The sequence below is a fragment of the Pan paniscus genome, chromosome 8 (assembly GCF_029289425.2).
Source record: "Pan paniscus chromosome 8, NHGRI_mPanPan1-v2.0_pri, whole genome shotgun sequence".
NCBI lineage: Eukaryota > Metazoa > Chordata > Mammalia > Primates > Hominidae > Pan > Pan paniscus.
In genome coordinates this window covers 23197075-23211828 of record NC_073257.2, presented here as the reverse complement: position 1 = coordinate 23211828, position 14754 = coordinate 23197075, and the positions used below count along the sequence as shown (strand labels likewise).

General features: G+C 37.2%; 1 protein-coding gene across 1 annotated transcript in view; it reads right to left on the bottom strand.

Moving 5' to 3' along the window:
- The window catches only part of CELF2 (CUGBP Elav-like family member 2), an 867789-nt gene that overhangs the window by 653268 nt on the left and 199767 nt on the right, over window positions 1-14754 (bottom strand). The window contains exon 2 of the mRNA XM_055092397.1: window positions 1286-1324. The gene's annotated coding sequence lies outside the window, so the exon portion shown is untranslated. The remainder of the gene's footprint in view (window positions 1-1285; window positions 1325-14754) is intronic.

Below are 14754 nucleotides of genomic sequence, written 5' to 3'. Positions count from 1 at the left end.
GAACACACTTGAGCAATGAAATCATAAGTTTTTTTCTTTCATAACCAAGCCTATCACATATGATCTACATTACAACTGCTATCCACGCAATGCATATGTGTTTTAGGATTAAGTAACTTTTTCTTTCCCATCTGTACTCTAAAACTGTGCCATATGTCACCTAACAAGGTATTTTCCATTATTATTTTATTCAGTTCACTACATGTTATTCCTCTTGCCCCTTGAGAATGAGCCTGTCTGTAATCAGAAATCACTTCCGCTCACAGCTCAGTGCACCTACTGTAGATGTGGCAAATACGTGTTTATGGGGCTGGTAATTGGATTAAAACATTAAAAAGAAACAGAAAGATGGACCGTATTGAAACGAATGGAAAACACAAGCATGAAAATCAACAAAACCAAAATGAATTAAAAGCTCCAATGAATGAAATCGCTATTAATAGGAGTTATTTATCAGTAACAATGCCCTGGATTTTGCAGTGCTCAACATTCAATTGCAATGACATTTAAAAACCTAAGTGGAGGAGGAAAAGAACTTTTGAGCAGACTTTCTGTGAGAATGTTTTGAAAATAGCTGATCAGTTTCTGTGTATCTTCTGGCTGCCTTTATGCTGTTCATGTCTTCTTTGCCCCTGGATATTGAAATACTATAGTAGGGAAAATGTCCCATGTTAAATTATTTAAGAGGGCAAATTAATTATTCTCTTAAATTTGGGTGCTATTTTGATACTTGAAATTAGAGAAAAGAGAAAGCAAGTGTGATCTGTTTTCACAGGGTCTTGCTGCGTTCTGTGAGTGTGGCACTGGGGGCTTGCTGGTCCATGTTGTCAGTCCAGGAGTGATGGACTTCATATACAGCTGACTGCTTCCATTCTCAAAACAGACCCATAGAATTCAGTTTCAGAGCAGTCTCCTAATACTGTTATCCAAAATACTTTTTACAAAGAAGCCGACGTTTTGGGGGAAACACAAGAAAACACCTAGTAATAGAACAAAAGCGATCATAATACAGAAATGTGCAATCAAACAGTCATCCAGGAATGCTGATATCCAATAACAGGTAGGCTCTTATGTAAATGTGATCCAAAGAGACAATGGATCAGATTCAACAGTAAACTGAATCCAGAAGAAAAAAAATGCAAAGAGAAACAAGAGAAATGTTTATATCCCAGGAACGACAAAAAGCAGAAAACCAAAGCCAAGCGAATAAACCACCCTCACTACTTGTCTAGCAGGTGCTCTTCAAACGGAACACCTTCAGTCTGCGCAAGAAGCAAGCTCTTACCTGATGGGCCGGATCACTCCTTTGTGTAGCTCTGTAGACCTAAATATGAAGAAAATAGAAGTAATGAAGCACAGTCCTCCAATTTGTGAAACATGCTCTATGCTAACATGTAATTTTTAAAAAAATTGTTCTTTAAGAAAAACGGTGAAGCAATGGGTAACAACTGAGATTAATTTTGTGTCATTTGCTCTTGTAAATTTCTCACTGTGCTCACTGACCTACAGTGAATGCAGAAGTGAAATTTACTTGTGGAAGGCTTGTTGTTCCCCGTCAGAGTAAAATAATATCGCTGCATTAATTGATTTTTGATTTCTACTACATCTACGCAAATAAGATTTTACTCGGGTTGGTCCATATTACGTTGAGGATTTTGATACCTGTTGGCTACCTTCTATTTTACCATATCAATTGAATGAGAGGTAAAGAAGGAAATTCAAGCCCTTCTTCTGCCACAGAAATTCTGTCTAGAGACTTAATGTCAGAGGATTATTACGGAAATCTCTTAATCTGTTTTATTTTGATGGTAAAATCTAGAACATTAGCCACTTGTTTGGGTCAAATGTTTACTGAAATCCATTTACTACACGTAAACTTTTTTATTTTTTAGCTAAGCAGTACAAACAAACTTGGTTCCAAAATGGGTTTTATATGAGTTACAATTCATTTTCATGCTTGTCAGTGGTGTAAGATTGATGAATTAGGAGCTGGGAGGAATATGCTATTATAAATGAAAAACCTGAACTTCATTCTAGAATCCTTGAATTCATGAACCTAGACTAGGGCTTGGCAAACTGTAGCTCATGGGCCAAATCTAGCCTGTCAGCCTCTGACTTGTGAGCCAAGAATCATTTTTACTTTTTTAAATGGTTAAAAAAAATCAAAAGAACAGCACTATTTCATGGCATGTGAAAATTTTATGAAATTAAAATTTCATTGTGGACCAATGAAGTTTTCTGGAGCACAGCCATACGCACTTGTTTATATATAGTCTGTGGCTCCTTTCACTCTATGAGGACAGTAGGTGAGTAGTTGGAATGGAGAGGGTATGACATGCACATCCTAAAATATTTACAACCCGGCCCTTTTAGAAAAGTGTACTAACCCCTGACCTGGGCAGTCATTGATTTCATCTCGGTTGGAGGTTTGGAGGCAGATAATGTGATGAGACCCTAACAACTGACGCTGATCAATAAGGTAGGTGAATGCTAACTTTTCAGACCATTAAAATAAAAAGAACTGTATTTTGTCCTGGGGCCCGTAGGTCACTCACAGCAGACTATGAGGGATATAAACATGAATAAATGGAGTCCTTAGCTGTCTGTGCTGGAAGTCCTAGACTGAATTCATTGCTGTACTTTAGATACTCATCAGTTCTACTCTTCATCTGATAAGACTTTATTCTTAATATTTGATAAGAATATCTAGATCATTAATTCAATACAGAATAAATAAAAACCCTTGAGAGAAGCAAATCAAAATATTTAAGTATATATCTAATTATTATTTACATGAGGAATTTACATGAAACTAAAAATGTCTACATATTTCTGTAACTTATACAAATAATACTTAAGCATTTATATGAAATTGAAAAATGGACACAACCAAACTATATTTTTAATGAAAAGATATAAACACATAAACATACCTATTCATATATATGTAGTAAACAATTAACCTTGCTAAAAGAGAGCTCTGGCCTTTTCCCTTCGCCCTGGGAAATCATGGCTAAGTTCTTGGAATGTCCTGTTTGATATGAGTGTCACTGTTTACCTGGGCCTCTTGGACTGCACCAGATAGGCTATGCTAACAATGTGATTTATGTCAGAGGCCTTGGGCCACGCAGTATCCAAGTGATTTTTGGTGAAGCTGGAGACAAAGGCCTTGCATATGGTCAACCGTGTTTATGTAACTGAGCCCTAATAAGAACTCTGGACAACAAGCTTGGTGGGCTTCTGTGGTTGGCTTACAGCATACAAATTGTCATACATCATGTTTCTAGGAGAAGAAAGCACTGTCTGCAAAACTCCAGTGGGAGAGGATTACTAGAAGCCTGGCTCTTGGAACTGTCCTGGATCCTGCCCCATGTGCCCCTCCCCTTGGCTGATTTCAATCTGCATCCTTTCACTATAATAAACCAAAACTGTTGAGTATGAGCACTTTAGTGAGTTTTGTGATCTTTCTAGAAAATTTTCAAACCTGAAGGTAGTCTTGGGGATCCCTAAACTTGCAACTGGTGTCAGAAGTGGAGGTGGTCTTGGGGACTCCCAAACTCTGCAGTATATATACATTTTTTTATTTGTTTACACACATAGGCACATACATACATACATATGTACATACATATGTACATACATATGTACATACATATGTACATACATATGTACATACATATGTACATACATACAAATCATGCTACCAGAGTTTTGTGCATGTTTTGGGGAGTGGATAGCATGTTGATTCGAGAATGCTAATGATTCTTGATCTGGTGGTGGTTAAATGAGTATTAACGTATCATTATTCTTTAACCCGTAAATATACATTTTATATACTCTTCTGTATTTATAATATCTCAGTATTTTAATAAAGAGGAAAAACTCCCTGTAGAGCAAGATATTCACACACATTCACACAAGGTTCAGTGCAGCAACTGAAGCATTCACCTATACCAGAGATTACCATTCTAAATTGAAGGAGAAAAAGGAATAATGTAACATTCATGTATTTATCGTGTATTTTTCAATGGACAGCGATGTGTATCACCATGTACCATGTATCTACTGAATACATTTAAAAGAGTAATATAAGTAACAGTTTTATTTTGAAATGTCAATATTGTGTTGATAATTGTGGAAACTAAATGATGGATATATGAGAGTTCATTATCCTGGTGTTCTTTTGGGTATGTTCAAATTTTTTCATGATTAAAAAGGTTTTTAAAAGTAAAACATAGGGCCAGGCATGGTGGCTTACACCTGTAATCCCAGCACTTTGGGAAGCCAAGGCTGATGGATCACTTGAGGTCAGGAGTTTGAGACCAGCCTGGCCAACATGGTGAAACCCCATCTCTACTATAAATACAAAAATTAGCCGGGCACGGTGGAGGGTGCCTGTATTCTCAGCTACTTGGGAGGCTGAGGCGGGAGAATGGCTTGAACCCAGGAGGTGGAGGTTGCAGTGAGCCGAGATCACATCATTTCACTCCAGCCTGGTAGAGAGATCGAGACTTTGTCACAAAAACAAAAAACAAAACATAAGAAAAGATTACCATTTTGTCCTTAGTCTTATTACTCAGGGGCTACTGCCTATTTTTCATGAAGAGAGCAGTCACTAAAATGTATTCAAATTGGAGATATATCATCCTGCACCATCTCCCACCATTCTTGATAAATTATAGCCACCAGTTTATAAATAAACAAGTATTATTTTAGCTTTTTACAACAATATGCTAAAGTAAGGGGTGGAGATAAACAAAACTCTCCTGAAATCCCTTTATTTTAGCTTAGTTGTTCAAGGACCATAATCACAATTCCCCTGGCCATGTGAGGGAATATTGGTTTTGATTTGTTTTATTTGCTCTTTTCTGGAGACTTAGAAAATCTGTTCTACTGTTTATATGTGTATCCTGGAATGGAGTATTTGTTTCATCTTATTTTGACCTCATTGTAGCAGCAAAAACCCCATCTGTGCAGGTTAAATGACTTCAAAAGCTCAGATCCCCAGTAGATTCCAAAAGGATCCTAACAGAGAACTATAACTTCCTCCATGAACAGGAACTGGGATCTCACCCCCTATTTAATCACCTACCCAAGTTCTGGGAATACTGTGTGCTTAAAACAGTTTTTAATGGATTGATCACAAGCAAAATTCAACCCTATCAACAGTCAATCTCCTTCGCTCACAGAGATGCATTTGGTGCAGTTTCTGGCCTTTTGGCTGTCATTGCATATCTACACTGTGGGGCCTTGGGTCGTGCACTAACACATTGACTTTGGTGAGGCTGGAATCAAAGATCAGCCCTGCAGATGGTCAACCATGTTTATGTAACCGAGCCTCCTATGTGCACCTTGTGCAGTGCTGTTCCATGGAAAGACCACCATCATCTTTCAGGTAGCAAAGACCAGCTGCAAAATAACATAATTCTTTATAGCCAGATCATTGAACTTTAGCAGTCACCAGTGCTTACTATCTGACAAATCTGATTACTGCCTGAAATATAGATGCTGTAATACGGTCACAGTAAGGCAAAACAATTTTAAATGTTCATTTAACTTCTTAAAATATCAGATATAATTTCTTGACCATAAAACAATCAAACAAACCTAAAACACAATTTGGAAATAATTTTTGCTAGATGTGTGGATCCATAAGTATCTCCTATAAAGTAATTTTACAGGCAATAAAGAGAAAAAGATTATAAAGATGGCTAGACAGCTAACTGAGTAGAATAGTCAGAATATGCCAAAGAAGCAGAGAGTTTTGTCACAGGCTTACACCAGTAGTCTGCTCAGGCAGAGTAATACATATACACTAAAGATGGTAACTTACTAGGTCATGTTATAAAGTGACTGTCTTTCAAAAGTCACCCAGATTGACTGTCACAAGTCAATTCCTGGCAATTGCATTACTTGCCTTCATCTGATTCCATTGTTCATATAGTCCTAAATAATCAGGCTAGTCTTATTGATTAGTGGCTTGTTCTTGCCAACTGAGCAACTCAATCAAATTGACCCTGTGGCAACTTGTTTCATTGCTTAGCAGATAACAGCTAGGATTCCCCCAAAGCCTGAGTCAGCCATCTTTGAGCATGTAAAACAATAAACATGAGGCTGCTTCCAAGCAAAGAGCACAGTTGTAGAGAACAAACCACTGGGTGGCACTACCGCATGCAGTTTCAAGGAGAGCTTGGCTACACTAATGGAGGATCTCAAATCTTAACGTGTGTTGACAATCATTCAGTGGAATTCGCAGGTACTCTGATTTCTGGGTCCCACTCTAGAGACACTGATTCAATATTCAGTATTGGGGCCCCAGGGATATGCATTTTTCAATAAGTACCTAAATAATTCTGATTGTGATCGTCTCAGAGAATCTTAGAGAAATACAAAGCTTTATTTGCCCCTGTGGTCCAAACCTCAACAGTCAGAACTGCTTCTACCTTTCCAAAAGGGGCAGTTGGTTTCTGCTATCACCATTCAATTCATGGGTTTATGCCAGGACCTTTTAGCAGCCATAAATTCTATGACCCAGTAGAAAAGATTGTAGCCAAAGGCTCTGTCCGCAAGCATAAGACCCACTCAGTCAGTGTATAAATGGTACTTACTTGGTTTCTATGTAAATGATGTGAACCTCCAAAGTATTTTATTAACATCCTGTAACTGTATATTCTAATGTCCCCAGAGAAAAATCTTGGCTGATTTCTCTCTGCAGACTATACATTGCTATAGCCCTCATTATTTTACAGCTGCCAAGTAAATCCATGAGCAGCTGGGCTGAACTGGTCTGCTTTTTTGGACAATATTAAAAGACTTTACATTGTTAATAAATGGAGGCAATTAAAGGTTAAGTATTTAGTTCATCTAGCCCTTAGAATAATGAATGATTGTAAAGACAGGTTTAATTTAATTCCCCAAATAATTTGGCATTCTTGGTTATTAAGAGTCTAAAAGTACTGTCTGTTTCTGGTTCCATACTTAGCCAGCTTGGAAGCTGTCACTCCACCCTAATAACAAGTAAAACAATGCAGGACAACAGCTCTTCTTAGATGTGTAAAAGAAGTAGGTTCACAGGACAAACCTCTGCCCTCCAAATTGGAAACACATCATAGGCAGACACACAAAAAATCAGAACCTACAGGAGCAGAAACCTCCATGGAACCAGTGCTGGGGTATGAAAACCGGAACTGTAACTGGCAACTCACTGGAGGCTTGGTGTGAACAAGCCTGAGAACCAAAAGCTCTAGGGGAACCCCATCACACTTTTGTGAATTTTACCTGCAGGAGCTTGACCAGGTCCTCACAGTGAATGTAAGAGAAAAATCTCTTGGTGCTTTGCTTCTGGCATGGGGAGAGGCCAAGGAACCATTTTTGAAAGACACCAGATCACTCTGTTCTTTTAAACAAAGTCTACCCTTAGGAAAAGCTAGTTAACCACGGTCTAATGTGCTAGAGTTTTATCAGAGCGTCACTGACCCAGGAGAAGGGAAAAAGTTCAACTCTACCCAGCTGTGTGGACTTCCCCATGGGAGAGGGAAATACCCATTTCCAGCCCACTTTGGCATTCTGGTGGGAGAAGGAAAAAACTCAACTCTAGCCCACTCCAGCCATCCTGTCTCACCTAAGGAAGGAGAAATAAAATGAGAAACACTTGGAAATTTCACAGTTCAGAGGCACAAACTCACTGTAAGACTGAGACCTAATTATAAGGCCACAGAATGCTTCCCCTTCCCCCACACCTTACCACTACATTATTAAAGCCTACCAACAGCGGTTCCTCTTCCCAGTACATCATCTCCAGCTACCAAGAAAAGATTACAAGCCATACTAAAAGGCAAAAGCACAGTTTGAAGAGATACAGCAAGCATTAGAACCAAACATACTGGGAAGTTGGAATTATCAGAGAGGGAATTTAAAACAACTGTGATTAATATGCTAAGCAATCTATGTAAGAAAGTAGATAGCATATCAAAACAGATGGAAAATGTAAGAAAAGAGATGGAAATCCTAAGAAGGAAGCTGAAAGACATGCCACAGATCAAAAACACAGTAACAGAAATGGAAGAATGCCTTTAATGGGCTTATTGGAGGACCTGAGGTGTCTGAGGAAACAATCTCTGAGTTTGAGAATATCTTAATAAAAACCTCCAAAACTGAAAAGCAAAGAGAACAAAGACTGATAAAAACAGAATATTCAAGAACTATAGGAAAACTAAAAAAAAGACATAAAATGTGTAACGAGAATATAAGAAGGGAAAGAAAGAGAAAAAGAAATACTTGAAACATAGCTGAAAAATTCCCTAAATTAATGTCAGACACCAAACCACAGATCCAGGAAGCTCAGAGAACACTAAACAACAAAAATGCCAGAGCTACACCTAGGCCTTTCATTTTCAAACAAAAGAAAATCAAAGATAAAGAAGAAAATTCTGAAAGTCAAAGGGAAAAAACCCCCGCTTATCTATGGAAGGAAAAAGATTCACCTCTGACTTCTCAGAAACCACGCAAGCAAAAAAAGAGTCGAGTGAAACACTTAAGGTGTTGAGAGAAAGAAACCAGCAACCTAGACTCCTATACCCTGTGAAGTTATTTTTCAGTAGTGAGGGAGAAATAAGGACTTTCTTAGAAAAATAAAAATTGAGGGAATTTGTTGCTAGTAGATCTCTCTTGCAAGGGATATTAGAAGAACTATTTTAGAGAGAAAACAACGTAAGTCAGAACTCAGATCTACATAAATAAAGGGAGCACATCAAAAAAGAAAAAGGTAAAATAAAAACATTTATTCTTTTTTTTTATCTAACAGGTAACAGTATGTTCAAAATCACAACAACAATGATTTCAACTATGTATGCTTGTGTGTGTGTTTGTGTGTATATACCTCTGTGTGTGTATGCTTCTATATACATATAAGTGAAATAAATGACAGCAATGGTACAAGGGATGGGAGAAAGGAATTAATTAGAATTGTTTTGTTATTATAAGGTACTCACACTGACTTTGAAGTGGCACAGTGTTATTTGAAAGAGGGCTTGAATTTGTTATTCTTTTTGAAATTAATGACTCTAAGGCAACCACTAATAAGGTAAGAAAAAAAGTATAACTAATCTTCTAAGAAAGGAGAGAAAATAGAGTCATATCAAATCCTCAATGAAACCCACAAAATGCAGAAAAGAAGTGGAAGAAAAAGTAGGAACAAAGAACAATAGCAACAAAAAGGAAATAGTAACAAATATGGTAGACAGCAATCCAATTATATTGATAATGATTTTGAATGCCAGTGATCTAAATGCAGCAATGAAAACACAGACTGTTATAGTGGATCAAACAACAAGACTCAATTGCATGTTTTCTACAAGAATCTCACTTTAAACATGAAGATATATACAGATTAAAAGTAAGCGGATAAAGAACAATATACCATGCTAACACTAATCAAAAGAAAGCAGGAGTTGCTGTATGAATTTCAAAAAGAACAGACTTCAAAGGAAAATTATCAAGGATAATGAAGGACATTAACTAATAAAAATGGGATCAATTCTCCAAGAAGACAATGGTTCTTAATGTGTAGGTGCCTAAAATCAGGGCATGAAAATATACCAGGCAAAACCAATAGCACTGCAATGAGAAATAAATTAATCCATGATTATAGTTAAAGACTTTAATACCCCTCTATCAGCAATTCACAGATCCAGCAGGCATATAATCAGTAAGGACAAGCTGAATTCAACAATACTGTCAATCAACTGGATATAATGGACATCTATAAATTACTTGATCCAAGAGCAGCAGAATACACATTCTTCTCAAGCTGACATGGAAGATTCACGAAGACAGACAATATTCTGAGCTATAAAACACTGCTTAGCAATTTTCCAAAGACAGAAATCATATAATATCTGCTGTCATGCCACAATGGAGTTAAATTAGAAATCAATGATAAAAGAGAGCTGGAAAATCAGAAGCTATGTGGAGATTAAAAAATAGACTTCTATAAAACATATAAGTCCAAGAGAAATTTAAAAAATATTTTGAGCCAAATGAAAAATGAAAACACAGCTTATCAAAATGTGTGGGATGCAGTGAAATCAGTGCTTTGAAGGGAATTTATAGCATCGAATGCATATGTTAGAGAATAAGAAAGATCTAAAATCAATTATCTCAGCTTCTACTGTAGGAAACTAAGAAAAGAAGAGGAAATTAAATCCAAAGTAAGTAGAATAAAAGAAATAATAAAAATTAGAACAGAAGTCAATGAAATTGAAAACAGAAACTCTGTAAAGAAAATCAACAAAACCAAAAGCTGGTTCTTTGAAGAGATAATAAAATTGGTAAGGCCCTAGTGAGTCCAACCAAGGAAAAAAGAGAAAAAACACAAATTACTGTATCAGAAATGAAAAAGGGTTTATTACTTCAGATCTCACTAAGATCATGAACAAGGCAAGGATGTTCCCTGTCACCACTGCTTTTCAACATTGTACTGGAAATACTAGCTAGTGCAATAAGAAAAGAAAAGACAATACATACAGATAGCGAAAGGAGAAACAAATTTGTTTGGACATTACATGGTAGTCTACATAGAAAATCTGAAAAATTAACAAAAACAGAACCCCAAACTCCTGAAACTAGTAAGCGATTATTATGGTAAAGTTATATAAAGTGAATATAGAAGAGTCATTTTCCTATGCAATGAATACATGAAATTTTAAATTAGAAACACAATACCATTTACATTAGTGCCCTCAAAAAAAAGTGCTTAGGAATAAATCTAACAAAATACATACAAGATCTATATGAGGAAAACTACAAAACTCTGTTGAAAGAAATCAAATAATAATTAAATACATGAAGAGATATTCCATGTTCATAGACAGGAAGACTCAATATTGGCAAGTTGTTTTTCCCAACTTGATCTACAGATTCAATGCAAACACAATGAAAATCTCAGCAAGTTGTTTTGTAGATATTGACAAACTGATTCTAAAATTTATATACATAGGAAAAAGGCCCAGAATTGCCAACATGTTATTGAAGAACAAGAATGAAGTTTGTAGACTGACACTACAAACTTCAAGACTTACTATAAAGCTACAATAAAGAAGACTCTATAGTATTGGTAAAATAATAAATAAATAGATCAGTAGACCAGAAGACAGATTCCAGAAATAGGCCTACATGAACATAGCAACTGATTTTTGACAATGGAGCAAAGGCAATGCGATGGAGAAGACATAATATTTTTAACAAATTGTGCCGGACCAACTAGATATCCACATACAATTAAAAAAAAAAAAAAAAAAAGGAATGTAGACACAGGCCTTCTACCCTTCACAGAAAAAAACTCAAAATGGATCACAGACCTAGATGCAAAATGCAAAATTATAAAACTCCTAGAAGGTAACATAGAAGAAAATCTAGATGACTATATAACTCCTAGAAGATAACATAGGAGAAAATCTAGATAACCTCGGATTTGGCAATGACTTTTTGAGTATGACACAAATGGCAGGAACCTTGAAAGGAATACTAGATGAGCTGGATTTCATTGGAATTAAATATTTCTATTCTGTGAATGACACTGTCAAGAGAATAAAAAGGCAAGTCACAGACTGGTGATAAATATTTGTGAAAGACACATCTGATAAAGGATTACTATATAAAATATATAAAGAATTCTTAAAACTAAACAGTGAGAAAATAAACAATCCAATTAAAAAATGGGCCAAATGCCTGAACAGAAGACATACAGGCTGGGCACGGTGGCTTATGCCTGTAATCCCAGTACTGTGGGAAGCTGAGGCAGGTGGATTACCTCAGGTCAGGAGTTCAAGACCAGCCTGGCCAACATGGGGAAAGCCTATCTTTACTAAAAATACAAGAATTAGACAAGTGTGGCAGCGTATGCCTGTAATCCCAGCTACTCAGGAGGCTGAGGTGGGAGAATCACTTGAACTCAGGAGGCAGAGGTTGCAGTGAGCTGAGATTGCACCACTGCACTCCAGCCTGGGCAATAGAGCAAGACTCTGTGTCAATTAAAAAAAAAAAAGACATACAGATGGCAAATAAGCATTTAAAAAGATTCACCACACCATAAGTCATCAGAAAAACATAAATTAAACCAACAAGAAGATACACCTGTACACCTATTAGAATGGCCAAAATCCAGAATATTGACCACACCAAATGCTGGTGAGGATGTGAGTAACAGGAACTCTCATTCACTGCTTGTGGGAATGTGGCATAATACAGCTCTTTTGGGAAGACATTTTGGCAGTTTCCTGCAAAACTATACACATTCTTTCTATGTGATCCAGCTATCACAGTCCTTGGAATTTACTCAAAGGAACTGAAAACTTATGTCTACACAGAAACTTGCACACAAATGTTTATAGTAGCTTTATTCACAATTGTCAAAAGCAACAAGAAGTCCTTCAGTAGGTGAATGGATAAATAAACTGTGAGATCCAGACAATTATTTAGAAGGATTTGGTACTAAAATGAGCAAATAAGCTGTCAAGCCATGGAAGGAGATGGAGAAAATTTAGGTGCATAATTCTTTTTTTTTTTTTTTTTTTGAGACAGATAATTCTTTTCTCTTTTTTTTTTTTTTTTTTTTTTTTGAGACAGGATCTCACAGTATCACCCAGGTTGGAGTGCAGTGGTGCAATCACAGCTCATTTCAGCCTCAATCTCCCAGGCTCAGGTAATCCTCCCACCTCAGCCCCCCAAGTGACTGGGCCTGCAGGTACATGCCACCGTGCCTGGCTAATGTTTCTATTTTTTGTAGAGATGGGGTTTTGCCATGTTGCCTAGGCTGGTCTAAAACTCTGGGCTCAAATGATCCGCCTGCTCAGCCTCTGAAAGTGTTGAGGTTACAGGCATGAGCCATTGCACTTGGTATAAGTATATAATTCTAAGTGAAAGGAGCCAATTTGAAAAGGCTACAGACTGTGTGATTTCAACTATGACATTCTGCAAAAGGCAAAACTATGGAGACAGTAAAAAGATTAGTGTGGTTGTCAAGGGTTAGAGGGGAGGGACAGATGAATAGGCAGATCACAGATTTTTAGGGCAGTGAAACCACTCATATTATAATGATGAATACATGTCATTATACATGTGTCCAAATCCATAGAATGTACAATACCAAGAGTGAGCCCTTATGTAAACTACAAACTCTGGGTGATAATGATGTGTCAATCTAGGTTCACTGAATGTAATAAATGCCCCACTCTGGTTGGGGATGCTGATAATGTGGGAGGCTATGCAAATGTGGGGGCGGGGGGCCGGGATATATGAGAATTCTTTGTACCTTTTTGTCCATTTTCTTGTGAATCTAAAACTGGTCTAAAAATAAAATCTCAAAAAAGTCTAAGTACGAATAACCTTATTTTCATTTTGTTAATTTTTTTTTAACAGAACTTGGTCAAGTGGTAAGTGTTATGTTTTGTTTGATGTTCGCAGCTAGGCTGGACAATCATTAAGGGTGTTATGACTCTTGTTGGAAACTCAGATTGGGGCTGAAAATCAGTTGAGTTTAATTCAACAAATATATGTTGAGCACATGCTATGTTTAAAGCATGTAAGAGGCCAGGAGCGATGGCTCACGCCTGTAATCTCAGCACTTTGGGAGGCCAAAGCGGCCCGATCACCTGAGGTCAGGAGTTTGAGACCAGCCAGACCAACATGGCAAAACCCGTCTCTACTAAAAATACAAAAATTAGCCAGGCATGGTGGCGCTTGCCTGTAATCCCAGCAACTTGGGAGGCTGAGGCAGGAGAATCGCTTGAACCTGGGAAGCAGACATTGCAGCGAGCCAAGATTGCACCATTGCACTCCAACCTGAGTGACAAGAGCAAAACTCCATCTCAAAAAAAAAAAAAAAAAAAAAAAAAGGCGTATAAGAGACTCAGTCCCTTCCTACAAGAAGCATGCAATCAAACACAAGAAGCAATAATACTATGAAAAGTGTGTAAGCTCTTTAAGAAATTAAAATTCTCCAGGATTCAGAGGGATAGGGAATAATATCTTGTGAATATAAACGAAGATGTCATGAAGAGGGAGGGTTAGCAGTGTCAGTAAAGCATAGGATGTATTGTGAAAATGACTAATCCAGCTGGGGTGGTCTGCAGATTGCATTTAAGGAGTGATAGCAGATGATAGACCTGTAGGCTTTTATCCCCTTATGCATTTGGGTCCTGGCACCCAGGGAGTCATGGCAAATTACGTATTAGAATCCGAATCTGCACATCTTCTTTAGAAAGAATGTGCTATGAATAGTTTGGGAATAAAATGATGCCAGTTAGCTTCTGACAATGCAGTCAGGTGGGAACCAAGCAGCTGACGTTCTGCTCTCCAGTTCTGTAATGTCACCTGGTCTCTCTCTGTCTCAATTCTTCCACCTGTGCAGTATAATTCTAGGATTCTTTCTAATCTCAGAAAACATCAGCATAATAAAACATTTTATTTGACTAGGACTTTACTCTTCATAAAATATCAACCCATATATTCTCTCTTTGATTTATACAACCAATCTTTCAGATGTTTTGGCTGACATTTTAATCTCTATTTTGTAGGCATAGAAATGGAAGTTCGGAGAACAGTCAATTAGCTAGGGCCACACTGCTTTCAACCTGAGAATCTCAATTCAAATCCACTTCTGCCACCAAACCACTACTGAGCTGCTTCTCTCCACAGCAAGGTGTGAATAAGGTGGGTATAAAAATATTTTGTGATAGAGGTAAAGTTAAAAACCCC